The sequence below is a fragment of the Ambystoma mexicanum genome, chromosome 1p (assembly GCF_040938575.1).
Source record: "Ambystoma mexicanum isolate Mex_15411 chromosome 1p, UKY_AmexF1_1, whole genome shotgun sequence".
NCBI classification, from domain to species: domain Eukaryota; kingdom Metazoa; phylum Chordata; class Amphibia; order Caudata; family Ambystomatidae; genus Ambystoma; species Ambystoma mexicanum.
Window position 1 is genome coordinate 252,170,548 of NC_090921.1, and position 13,248 is coordinate 252,183,795.

At 46.7% G+C, this 13,248-nt stretch overlaps 1 protein-coding gene across 6 annotated transcripts in view; it reads right to left on the reverse strand.

Moving 5' to 3' along the window:
- LOC138568706 (schwannomin-interacting protein 1-like) overlaps positions 1 to 13,248 on the reverse strand; it is a 358,435-nt gene that overhangs the window by 240,997 nt on the left and 104,190 nt on the right. Inside the window, exon 2 of one of the 6 annotated variants that reach the window (XM_069646500.1) lies at positions 4,916 to 5,206. The exons of 3 other annotated variants lie outside the window; for them this stretch is intronic. The gene's annotated coding sequence lies outside the window, so the exon portion shown is untranslated. Of the gene's footprint in view, positions 1 to 2,525; positions 2,607 to 2,846; positions 3,129 to 4,915; positions 5,207 to 13,248 lie in introns of those variants that run through there. 2 more of the 6 variants (XM_069646491.1, XM_069646506.1) reach the window with 2 other exon arrangements.

Sequence of the window (13,248 nt, forward strand, 5' to 3'; positions counted from 1 at the left end):
AAGTATGTAGTGGTGCTAAAGGCGTAGGGCTGCAGCGTGCATGGCGAATTGTGCATGTAGTACAAGGTAGTTCAGGAGTGTTTTTGTTTCCTGGACCCTGCCTGGGTGGGGTTTGGGGCTGAACTCTATGAACCTTGTGTAACTAGCTATTAATGCTTTATTTCAATTTTATTAATATACATACAGCTAAAAGCTTTGTATATACCACATAAAACCAACAATGATATCAATAGAAAATGTATAGGGTACATTCATCCAGTAAAACCCATACAAATAAATCCATAACAAATGTAAATCACATCTTACATTTAGTAAAAATTAGTCAAAACTGACAACATTAACAACATTAACATTCAAAGTATGAGAGGAGAAAACAGTCGGAAATCCTGTTCGTTCAGAATTCGTATAGATCCAATATTTCAATAATTTCCTGTCAAATCTAATCACGTAATAGATGAAATTCACATCGTTCCCATCCATAAACATTTTCCACATTACTTTTGCATCATCACAATTAAAACAAATAGTTACTGTAGGATGTCATCATTTGATTTCTAATGCTGTTTAGACTTTCACATTCTGTCATTGTGTGCTCAAGGGACTCCATTTTGTTGTCTCCACATAACCGACAGTTAAGCTCATTACGATGTAGGCCTTTCTTCGCACCTTCACATTCGAATACTTTGCTTTTGTTACATTTTAGCAACAGGTACTGTCTAATAACCCAAGCTTCAGGAAACGCCACAATATAGTTAGGAGGGCGATTTTGTGAATTAGTGTATTCAATAAAGGGTCCACTATGTGAGTTGCTAGAGAGTTGTACTACATCATTCGCACGATCATACAATCTAATCTTCTTTTTTAACAAGTATTTTATTCGATTAATTTTGTTTGGGAGTAGATCAATTTCACATCCACTCTTCCAATTATTGAAGATAGTGAATATTTTCCCCCATATACCAATCCGAGTAAAATTATCTAGGCATAGAAAGGCCTTTGCGTAATCCGCGGTAATGGTATTATTATTTAAAGTCATAAGGTCCACTGAGCATATGAAAGATCTGTTAATCAGGATGGATTGAATACATGTAAAATCATACTCAAGATAGAAATAATGAACTGACACAGATTGCGGCATGCAAAATATCTTTCTTAACATTCTAGCTTCAAGTACTTGTAGCTCTTTACTGAAGCAATGTCCCCATACCTCTATCCTATATGTTAGGACAGGCACTATTTTCATTGTGTAAACTAGTAGGACTGTCTTCACCGAAAATCCAACATTTCTGCCAATAAAAGCACTCACGGCACCTACCAAAGTCCAGCATTTGATCTTAGTTCTCTCCCAATGAGACTTCCAATTGAGTTTATCATTGACTAATAGTCCTAATGCTTTATGTAGCACTCCTTACATTGTGGTGCTGTCCAAGCTCACAGTGCAGCATTATATGTGGCCATAGTGTAACACTATAAAATCACAGTAAAGCACGATTTCAGTGCAGTGAAGTTTGCTTTAAGCTCGCGTTGCAGCATTGTACAACATTGCTCCATCAAAGCGTACCACTGTGAACTCAGGGTCGCAACATACATATAACGAACGTAGCATTGTAGTTTCATGATAATTATAGCCACTTAAATCAGTGTTAAAGGCATTGCTGTGCATTATAAGCAATACAAAGAAGCAATAACGAGAGTTCATATGCACACAAAAAATGCATTTGTCCATTGGCCCACTCATGGCAAATGCTTCGAATGTAACCTTACAGGAGTCGCTAAAGTATGAAAGACTGACTTGGCTCCATGTGACGTCACTTCTGGTGATGGCAAGCATATGTAAACGAAGGGACGTTGCATGTCTTTTGCAGATCATGGCTTGGAAAACTCTAGAACCGGCCTTGACCCACCACGCCAGTCTTCCTCGTCCTCGCAGCTCAAGATGGAAAGAAACCACCGCAAACTTTAAGGACTGGGACAAGGAAGAGCCGGTCTAGGATGTACTGTTTATCGTGTAGGAGCTCTAGGCATGCCCTTTCGTTGTTCATTCGCCCCCTGCCACTGAAAGAGCCAATCCTCGCAGCTTCCGCCTGGTTAGCTTCGCCCCCTCTCAAACCTCCCCGACCCCAAGCATAGCTCTCAACCATTTGTCTCGCAAAGGCCGGTGAAATCACCCGATTTTGTTTCTGGCGGGTGAGACGCCCATTGGAATGAATGGGCGTGCAGGAGGCTTGGTGGGTGAGTCAGCTCTTTGCAAGGCGGGTGACACCCGCCAAAAGCGGGTGAGTTGAGGGCTATGCCCACGTGTTCTCCTTACGTGTCACATACACACACCATGTCAACCTCTGCTGCTCTTTATCTCCCGCCCAAACTCCTGACCCATTCACGGTTCCCTGTTCTGCCTGGGTTCCGAGCCTTTAGCAGATCCCTGCCCACCCCCTTATCTGACCCGGGTCTCCAGACTGTCCCGCCCAGGCCCTTTCCCCCTAACCCACTCTCCCCCCGTCCCAGCCCCCAGAGCTCCTCCATACCGGCTGCCTTGCTTATCGCCTCAGTGTCCCCATCGTTCCCTTGCCCTGTTCCCTGTGCCCCGTTAGCCAGCTCCTCTCCGGCCCGGGCTCCCAAAGCCCATCACGCCACTTTTTCCAGCTTCCCCTCCCACAGCTAAGGTTAACTCCCTTCTCAGTGCCCTTCCCCCATTCACGCCGCCCACAACCCCTTCTTCTTTCTGAAAGTTTTGAAAGCTGAATGACTAGATGCTACTTTGTAAGCGGGGGATCAGCAAGACCCTCGTGTGACCAGAAACGATTCGCCTGCGGCCCCCGGCCCCTCCCGCAGAGCCTTGCGCTCACCGTGCTTCGTGGGGACCGCTGGATCCCCTGGTCTCCTTTGCTCTCCTCTCAGACAGTCAGGAATTTCCAGGTAATTAGGCACTTCTCTGGGATGCAGCTGGCAGGTCACAGCCTGTATCCAAGGTAAGCAGGGAGACATGCCGAGAGACAGCAGATACATTCTGACTCCCGAGACACACATCCAGGTGCAGCTGGCAGGTTACGGCCTGAATCCTCTAGCAGAGAGACATACTGAGACTACCGAATGAGACATCCTGACACAAACGTGCAACCGGCAGGTTACAGTCTACATCAAAGGGAAGCAGAGAGACATGCTGAGACTACTGAATGAGACATCCTGACACACACAGGTGCAGCAGGCAGGTTGCAGCCTGCATTCAAGGTAAGCAGGGAGACATGCCGAGAGACAGCTGAGACATCCTGACTTCCGAGACACACATCCAGGTGCAGCTGGCAGGTTACAGCCTGCATCCTGCGGTAGCAGAGAGACATGCCGAGAGACAGCCGAGACACCCTGACTCCCCAGACACACATGCAGGTGCAGCTGGCAGGTTACAGCCTGCATCCATGGTAAGCAGGGAGACATGCCGAGAGACAGCCGAGACATCCTGACACCCGGGACACACATCCAAGTGCAACTGGCAGGTTACAGGCTACATCAAAGGGAAGCAGAGAGACATGCTGAGACTACTGAATGAGACATCCTGACACACACACAGGTGCAGCAGGCAGGTCACATCCTGCATCCAAGGTAAGCAGGGAGACATGCCGAGGGACAGCTGAGACATACTGACACCCGAGACACACATCCAGGTGCAGCTGGCAGGTTACGGCCTGCATCCCGGGGTAGACTAGCAGAGAGACATGCTGAGAGACTACTGAATGAGACATCCTGACACAAACATGTGCAACAGGCAGGTTACAGCCTACATCCAAGGTAAGCAGGGAGACATGCCGAGAGACAGCTGAGACATTCTGACTCCCGAGACACACATCCAGGTGCAGCTGGCAGGTTACAGCCTACATCAAAGGGAAGCAGAGAGACATGCTGAGACTGCTGAATGAGACATCCTGACACAAACAGGTGCAGCCGGCAGGTTACAGCCTACATCAAACGGAAGCAGAGAGACATGCTGAGACTACTGAATGAGACATTCTGACGCACACAGGTGCAGCAGGCAGGTCACAGCCTGCATCCAAGGTAAGCAGGGAGACATGCCGAGAGGCAGCTGAGACATCCTGACTCCCGAGACACACATCCAGGTGCAGCTGGCAGGTTACGGCCTGCATCCCCTAATAGAGAGACATGCTGAGAGACTGCTGAATGAGACATCCTGACACACACAGGTGCAGCAGGCAGGTCACAGCCTGCATCCAAGGTAAGCAGGGAGACATGCTGAGAGACAGCCGAGACTTTCTGTCTCCCGAGACACACATCCAGGTGCAGCTGGTAGGTTACGGCCTGCATCCCGGAGTAGACTAGCAGAAGCCATGCTGAGAGACTGCTGAATGAGACATCCTGACACAAACAGGTGCAGCAGGCAGGTTACAGCCTACATCCAAGGAAAGCAAAGAGACATGCCGAGAGACAGCTGAGACATCCTGACTCCCGAGACACACATCCAGGTGCAGCAGGCAGGTTACAGCCTTCATCGTGGTGGAGCATGGGGACATTGAGAGGCTGAAGTCTGAGACATCCAGAAACACACACAACTCCAGACGCAGCAAGCAGGTTACAGCCTACATCCAAGTGAAGAAGAGACAAGCTGAGACCTCTCTGATGGAGACATCCCGACACACACCTTCAGGTGCAGCAAGCAGGTTACAGATTGCATCTTAGGGAAGCAGGATGACATGCTGAGAAACTGTTGCCTGAGACATCCTGAGACACCTCCAGGTGCAGCCGGCAGGTTTCAGCCTGCATACAGGGGCAGCAGCGACACATACTTAGGGACTGCTGAATGAGACTGCCTGACACACACAGGTGCAGCAGGCAGGTTATAGCCTGTGTCCCAGGAGGGCAGAGAGACACGCCCAGATACTGCTGTCAGAGACATCCTTATACATACCTCCAGGTGCAGCGAAAAGTTACAGAATGCATCCAAGGTAAGCATGGTGACATGCTGAGACTGCTGCCCGAGACATCCTAAGATGCACCTAGAGGCACAGCAGGCAGGTTACAGCCTGCACATCCAGCGGCATCAGTGAGACATACAGAGAGACTGCCATCTGAGACACCCTTAGCAACACCTCCAGGAAGCAGCTTCACGCGTCTTCTTGCTTCTCACATTCCCCAATCGCGCCAACCAGCCGGGGAGGTGGGCGTGGCAGTCACCACGTGTATTGCTGCATTGCAGGCCCTGTGGGTATAATGTTGTGTGTTGAGTAATGAGCAAGAAGGAACACCTCCCATCATAGATGACTTTGACTATACAGACCCTCCAGGACTGCTTCGTTTTCATGGAGACAGCCCAGGGTTTGATGGATGGGGAAGGGCGAAGGGTAATGCGCACATGCAGGCAGGTGGCTCTAAACCAGAAGGGGGCCAGGCTTGCATGCTGCAGGCCAGCCGAGCCCATGGCTGCCCTGTGTAATGGGCAAGCCACCCCTGCCTCCACCTACAGCAAGATAGAAGCAACCCATGCCCACTGTAGAACAGAGGGCAAAGGGACACGCTGAGAGACAGTGCTGGGACCGTATGGAAGCATGCAGTTCGAGAGGCATCATTAGAGAGTAATGGCTTTGCAATGCAATGGAGCAACATTCTATGAGAGAAACCGAGGGACTGCTAACCGTGATAAAAAAATAAAAAAAAATCGTGGCACTAGTGTTTACTGTCTGCGAGACATCCTTGGGGACTGCTGCCTGTGAGTCAGATTCCTGTCTATGAGACATTTGGGGAGACTGCCTGTTCTTGAGATGTCCATCGTGGAACACCGCTGTCTATGTCATACTGACAGACTGAAGTTTGGAGACATGCTGAGAGAGATACACACACTGTTCGGACACTGACTGTGGGGAGCTGTCTCCTGCTCCGGGCTGAGACCCTGCAAATGGTAGCCTTGCTCTGAAGATAAGGCCAGGCTCTTCTACTGATTTATTTATTTATTCGGATTTGTAAAGCGCGAAACAGCCCAAGGGCATCGTGGCGCTTGTTACAGACATTTCTTAGTTACAGATAGGTGAACATTTGGACCCAGGGAGGGCACCTGAGCCAGACCCTGAGACCTGCGCATAGTACCATGTATGAGTTCCATGTGATCATGTCCTCACAAAATTGTCGCCTGACAAAAAGTCACCAAAAAAAAGGCGTTTTTTTTGCAGGGACATGATCACATTGAACATGTGGGGGACGCCCCCGCAAACCCCACTCCCCTTGCCCCCATATATATGGGCACTATATATAATGTAGCCACAACCTTTTCCCGGCAGCGGTATGTGTGGCAATCATATACATGGGGATAATATTACCGCATACCCATGTATCTGACCATAAGGCATAGGGGCAGCGCCCTGCTCCAGTCTCAAGAACCTGGAAAATGATCCTGCTTCGGTCCCTCAGATCCAGGAGGAGCACCGTATCCCCGAACGCTGCAGGGGGTACCTGCACCTAAGACAGGGAGTGTCATCCTGTGCGTCATTTAAGACCCCACCAGCAATACTCAGCCTCTTAGCCATATGAGTGGAAAGTTGGCCTGTATTAGCACTAGGGCAACAATTTCCCTATTTCTAAAACGAAATGGGACATATTAGAAAACCATTGGCCAATGACAAATGCAGCCTGGTATGGTAGAAGCACCTATGGCAAAAAGATACATTTTCACTGAATGTTTGCACCAGGGCAAAGTTTGGCCTAGAAGTGCTAATACGAAATGGTATTAGCCCTAGGGTAAACTTTGCCCTGGTGCAAAAAGGCACACAAATGTAGCCTACTCCCCGCCCTAGGACCTGCTAGGGTTACTCAATCTCTGATCACCAGGAAAGGCAACTTGATAACCCTCTTTCAGATCAAGAAGGGGTACCATGCTGCTGGGCCCAAGCAGGGGAGCTGTGCTTCTCTCACTCTGAGAACTGGGGGCTGGTCCCCGTTGCTTAGTCATTGCAAAAGCACCCTGTCATTTGTGCAGCAGCATTGTTATAAAGGTCCAGATCCACCGCTGCCAAGGGGGGGGCACATGCAGCAATTGAGCAAGTAATGTGGTGACGTCAAGAATGACGTGGTGGGTGACACCTGGGTGGAGACGTCATCGAACACGGCGCTGCTTGCATAAGGTGGCAGAGAAGAAGGCGTAGCGCGAATAGTCCCAGTGTGGAATTCAAGGGGGTTGGGTGCTTTGGAGGCAGTACAGGGTAATTGTGTTGAGCGGGCACAAGGTGGGGGTGCAAGATGTCATAGGGAGAATTAGGGTATGGGGGTTTCTTTGACCGATATGTGAACCGTAGAGGAGCAATTTTGATTGTGGGCCCATGCTAAGAAAGCATTTCTTGCAGAAAGCTGTGAGAAACAGAGGGTATTCTCCCAGGTAAACCCAGAGATTCCTCTATTCAAGTGGTCAGGGGAGGGCCATCGCATTTGGATCCCAACTCTGGGGGTGGACAAGCGAGGGAGGATCACCTGTGTCGGGGAGTCAGGGGTAATAAATATGGGAGGCCCTCAGGCGAGATGGAGTATCCCATTGGGGCAACCGGGGGTAAGGAAGACTTCCAGAGGCCATTAATGGATATTCAGGTCCATCTCTCTTGAATAAGCAAGAGAAGTCCAATCATAGTAGAATGACAAGGATGGGGAAGTACAGGAACTAGAGGGAACAAAATCTGTTTCACTATAACATCAACAGATCCTTCGCCAACTCAAATCAAAGGACTTCTTATCCATATCCGTCCAACCATTCCAAATTGCCAGTCAAGAAGGATAATATGGGAAAAAGGGAACTGTCTCGGTTATTTAAAAAATTAAGCTGGGTATTCCCCTTCTGCCCAATGTCAACCACATTATTACCCATCAGCCTGTAAGAACCCTCATTGGTCTTGTCCCGTTTCCCCCTCCCCATTTCCAATAAACACTGGGATTAGGAAGAGGCGATTGGTAGCAATGAAGATTACCCATAGACATAACATAGGAATACAAAGGGAAGCCTACCATATAACACCTTTGAATTGTCCCACTAATAGAGTAAGGCAAGGTCATGCACATTTCCCCAATTGTGCACACCTAACTCCAATTGACTATCACATGCAATATATAAAGGGTGGTTCTGCCAGAGTCAGAGAGCAAGTGAGTGAAGCTGACTGGACCAGAGGAGCCAATGAGCAGAAGGCTGCAGAAAGAGGAGCCCAGAAGGACCGGTGGAGTGCGGGACCCCGAGACGCTGGCCCGGTGTGTCTAAGGGGCTGCAGCGTGGTGAGGGAGCTGTGTCTCCAAGAAGCTGGAGCGGGAAAAAAAGCAATCTGTTTCGCTTGTTCAGACCAGTGCTTGTTCCCCTGGGATGTGTGCCGGTCCCAGGGGCATTCAAGGGGCAGGTGGTAAGACCCTGACCTCGACCCAAGAACCCTTTTACCTTCTCACCAGCACTGCGCTTCTATTGGTGAGTTTTGTGAGCCAGAATGAAACTCAGTAGCATGTAGGTGGCTGGAGCCAGAGCAAGAGCGTTGAGAAACCGAACAGCCCAGTGAGTAAAAGCAAAGCAAGAAAAGGGAAAAGGCAAAGTGAAGCAATTGAAAGCTGAAAAAGGAGAAAGAAAGCAAAGCAGAGTCACAGGAAAGGGCGCTAGAGGCACAGAAATATAGAGAGACAGATCAAGTGCGCGTGTGAGCCAGAAACAGCCAAGAGTGGGTGCAAATGACCCAAAATGCAAACGAAAATAAATGCAAAGAGTGCAATAGGCACATAAATAAGAAATTGAAGGTGTAAGAGAGCACAATGAGAACATGAAGGTGAAAGAGAGAAAAAGCAAAGAAGCGTGCAAGGGGCACAGGAAGGCGAAAAGTAAGGAGAAGGGTGCAAGAGGCACAAGAAGGTGAAAAGTAAGGAGGAGGGTGCAAGAGGCACGGTAAGGTGCAAGTGTGCACAATAGAAAAGGAAGGTGTGCAGGAAGCACAGTAAAAAGGAAAAGGACAGAGAGGAAGAGGTACAGAAGAAGAAGAGGTGCCAGAGAATAAGGAGCAGGGTTGGAAGTCAGAGTGCTTGCGCCTGGGAGGAGCAAAAAAACGGGCATTCTCGAAAGTCTCTGATACTACCTCATGAAAGAATTGTACAGCGAAAGGCACATCCTGACAAGAGGAACATTTTGTTTGTTGAACTGCGTAAAAAAGGGTCCTAGGCTTAGGGAAGGGAACCCTAAAAGGCACACGTAAAACTTTTTTTACTTTGTGAAAAGAGGTCTAGACCTGGGGAAGGGAACCCCGATAGGCCGAACAGCAACTGTGTTTTTGTGTTTGGAACTGGAAGGATCAAAGCTTGGTGAAGGGAACCCCAAGAGACCCAGATACACTGAACTCTATTGACTTGTTGCAAGATACCTACGTGGAAGGTTCCAAGGGCAACCCTGTTGAGTTGAACTTTTGTAACTACACCTATGGGTAAGACTACCTGAAACCAGCTGGGTTATCCATTTCCTTTTAAATTACCATTTTCCCTTTAAGAAGGCCCCCATCACATTTGGTTTAAGAGTGTCGGCAAGCATAGGTTTGGACACAGACGAACTTTGGTTTTGGACTTACGGACATCAACGGCCCTTTGAAGCATCAGTTGAGGGAACAATCCTCTTAGAGTTAGTGCCAGGTAGACTTTACACCAACCCCACTAACTCTTAAAAGGTTTTCACACTGTTACTTTTGAGTCTGCGTCTCTCTTGACACCATTCCCGTCTCACACAGCTAATAAGAAAAGAGCTGTATGCCCTTGTGTGAAAAGCAGAAGGTATTTTCTGAACATTCAGCAGAAACACTGTGCTGAAATGTTGCACGGCTGAAGGTTCCCAGGACAACGCAGCCACAGCAAAGTTACTCTAAAAGATACTTTCGAGGCCAGCGATCTTGGCACCTGGGTGCACGTGGAGAATTGGCAGAGAAATAGAAATTAAATACTGTTAATTAAACTCCAGCCACTGTGTGGTATTGTTTTTTCAGACCACACTTGGCAGCAAGGTGTGCGAAGGGAGCTGGTGGATCAGAGGATTGTGGTTGGAGGTATGGGGGGCAGAATCGGGAACCATTTAGCAGGTGGTGGTTTCAGTGTCCCATGGGTGCAACATTGTACAGTGTCCTTGCTGATGTCCATGGGGCACACCATTGGTCCAGCTCAGTGTGAACGGCTTGTCTCTTGTCATCTAAAGCTATTTTGTATATTGGACACTGCTAACCAATGGCAAACAAACATTTTCTGACTGCTCAGCACAATCACTTAATTGAGGGGTGGTGTGGGAAGGTTCATGACATCATGAGGGGTGTTCGTTAATATAACTGTCGCCAAAAATGGTAATATCCAATTTGTATCATCCAATATATCTTTGGTTATAGGGGACTGATGTAGTCCCACCAATCAGTTTTTGTGACCTGCTTTAAAAATGTAGCTAAAATATTGTATGATAATTTAACTAATTTCATACAAAAAGTTAATCTGCAGTCGGTGGTATTGACAACTCACTTTATTCAGTTTAGCTGCACGGGGCTGTTTTAACCATGCTTCCCAGCTGTTTGGGTTCAATAAATGTGCGTTACTTCTTGCTTGGTGTACGCTCCTTTTTTTGATTACTTTTTCTTCCCTTGGTTTACTTTTGATGGAAGTCCCCAGGTATGAATGCTTATGACTGTATTTTAACATTTTTTATTACAGAAGGAGGTTTCACATATGCATTTCATCCTTTTCATGTTCTTCTTGTACTATTTCTCATTCTCAAATACGTTTAATTCCTTTTAGCTTCCCAGGCCTATTTATACCGGGCCTTAAGATGTTCTAGGATATAATGTCAAATCAAAGTGCAGAGATAAGGAGCTGCTTCTTTGTGGGAAAATGCCCTGCAAAGAACGACAAAGACCCTCTGGAGTTCTACTGCATTTGATGTTTCCTTGCAAAAGAGCAAACTCTACCCCTACATTGTATTCTTTAATCAACATGCCCAGGCTATAAGCCACTGGAGACAACATATGCAACACACATCAAACCTACTACTTCAACCATAACCACAGAGGGTACTATCTATTGCAAATTTTCACTATCCTGATGCTGAAAACCACTTATTTCAAGGACATGCAGAACACGTTTTTAAGCCATTTAATGACTGGTGCACGATTGAGACCCAACAGGCTTGCTAAAGCTTGGTGAAAAGAATATGACCTTAATTCCGTATTCTGCACAGGTGACAAAACATGAAATAAGCACAATGCTCCAATATCTGCTGCTAAGCCTAGTGGAAAAGCACCTTGCTAAAAACATTCATCGGTTATCAACGGTATCATACATGCAGAGATTGTGTATAGAAAGTAATGGATCTTAGGCATCCATAAAATCAAACCTGCAGATATACTGTATGTTAATTATCTATAGTATCATCAATGCAGAGGTACTATGCAATATGTAAGGTTCGATCTAATTGAACATGCTGCGTGTTATCAAATGATGCGGCATCACAGCGATGATTTGCACTGAAATATCAAGTGGTTAATGTCAGTCAGACAGAATCAAGTAAAGGGAAAGGAAATTCATCACACATTCTTCTCTCAGAAAAATGCACTATGCTTGTATATTTTAATTAACGAATTACATTTTTTTTAAAGGTGCTTCTGTTTGTAGACTCCACGTCAAAGGGAAAAATTGTCAATTGTGCAACTTGAATTTCAGAATCCTATAGTGGAATGAAACAGTTAATACAAATCACATAGGAGAACAAGTATATTTAAGAACAGAATACTGATTGTAATAGCATATTTATCTTACAAAACACAGCCTATATCCATTATGTTGTTTTTTAAGCTGTGCATTCGAGGTGGAGTAAAGAAGTCTCTTTGTGTACAATTCTGCTCTTGGGTGAAGCCAGAATGCCCAGGCTCCTTTCACATAGAAACACATGCTCTGTTTATCTTGCCCTGTTGCTATCAAAGAAAATGGGACTTGATTCTAATTTGCAAGAAATTAAGCTAAATGCAGATGGTTTGCCTCAAATAGGCCCAAATCCAGGGTATTGTATTTTTAAAGTCGTCTGAAAGTCAATAGCAGATGCTTACACAATTGTCTAAACCCTTACCCTGGAACACATTAGGTTTTACAAAGAATGTTTCTGTTCAATTAGACTGGAGCCATTAACAAATATTATCAATTGGTTCTTTTGTAAAGTTAGGCTCAAACATATTGTGTTGCTTCTGTGATGAATCCCACAGAGTTATTATTAAACCCCAGCCTAAAGTCTCCTCCTATGTAGCCAGGGGAAGGCAGCCTCTACCTGATCCTAACCCTGGGGGTGGTATCAGGATGGAGGAACACATGGGAGGAGACAGCTATCAGGGGGAAGTGGTGACTCTGCTTGGAGGGATGCAGTATTTATCTTCTTCTGAAGATGAGTCACTTCGTTCCCAGATACCCAATGTCATGTTGTCAATGTACAGGTCCCTCCCATACAACTACTTAATGAATCTGTTAGGAAGATCAAGACAGAACAACAGTGATGCCTCAGGGGTTCAAGAATTAAATGTAAGATCCCTTAATTGTCATAATTCTGCCCCAGGTAAAAGTCTTCACTGCAATATTAAATCACAAAACATTCCCTCATTCTAATAATTCTCCGTACATAAAGTATTCACAACCAATTATAAAAAGATTAGGATGAGGAAGCGGGGCTCAGAAGCAATAAAGATTAAAAGTGCTATTAACCAAAAGGTCCAGACTCATTGTTACATGCCATGGCACCTGATTGGGACAGTTAAATCCCGAAATGAGGCACAGCTGAAAAAAAAAAGAGATGAGGGAGGAGATGTAGAAGGCAGTACAGACGAAGTTGCTGAAGCAGTGGCTGTCCGAGGTGCAGGAACTGCCACAATGAGAAGACCGCCACTTGATGCTATAGCTAGGAGTGGAGGCGGGCCGCATTGTAGAGAACGCGAAGCGGAAGTGGAAATCGGCATGTTGAGAAGAAATCCAACTGATGGGGAGACGTGCTCCCAACTAAGCACACAGCTTGACGGTGAGCGAAGAGCCACAAAAGATTACCGGAGCCGTCAGAGCTACAAGGGCGAGACATGCGGCCCACCGAAGGTATGAGGAGGCTGGAAAGAGAGCAGGCAAGACACAGGAGGTCGACCATAGGAGCTTCCGGCAAGCAAAAGATGTAGAAAGCCGGTGAGTTGGCCAGATGCTAACGCTGACCCCGGGGTGCTCCGAATACAAAAACTGTTTAAACCCAAACATTTT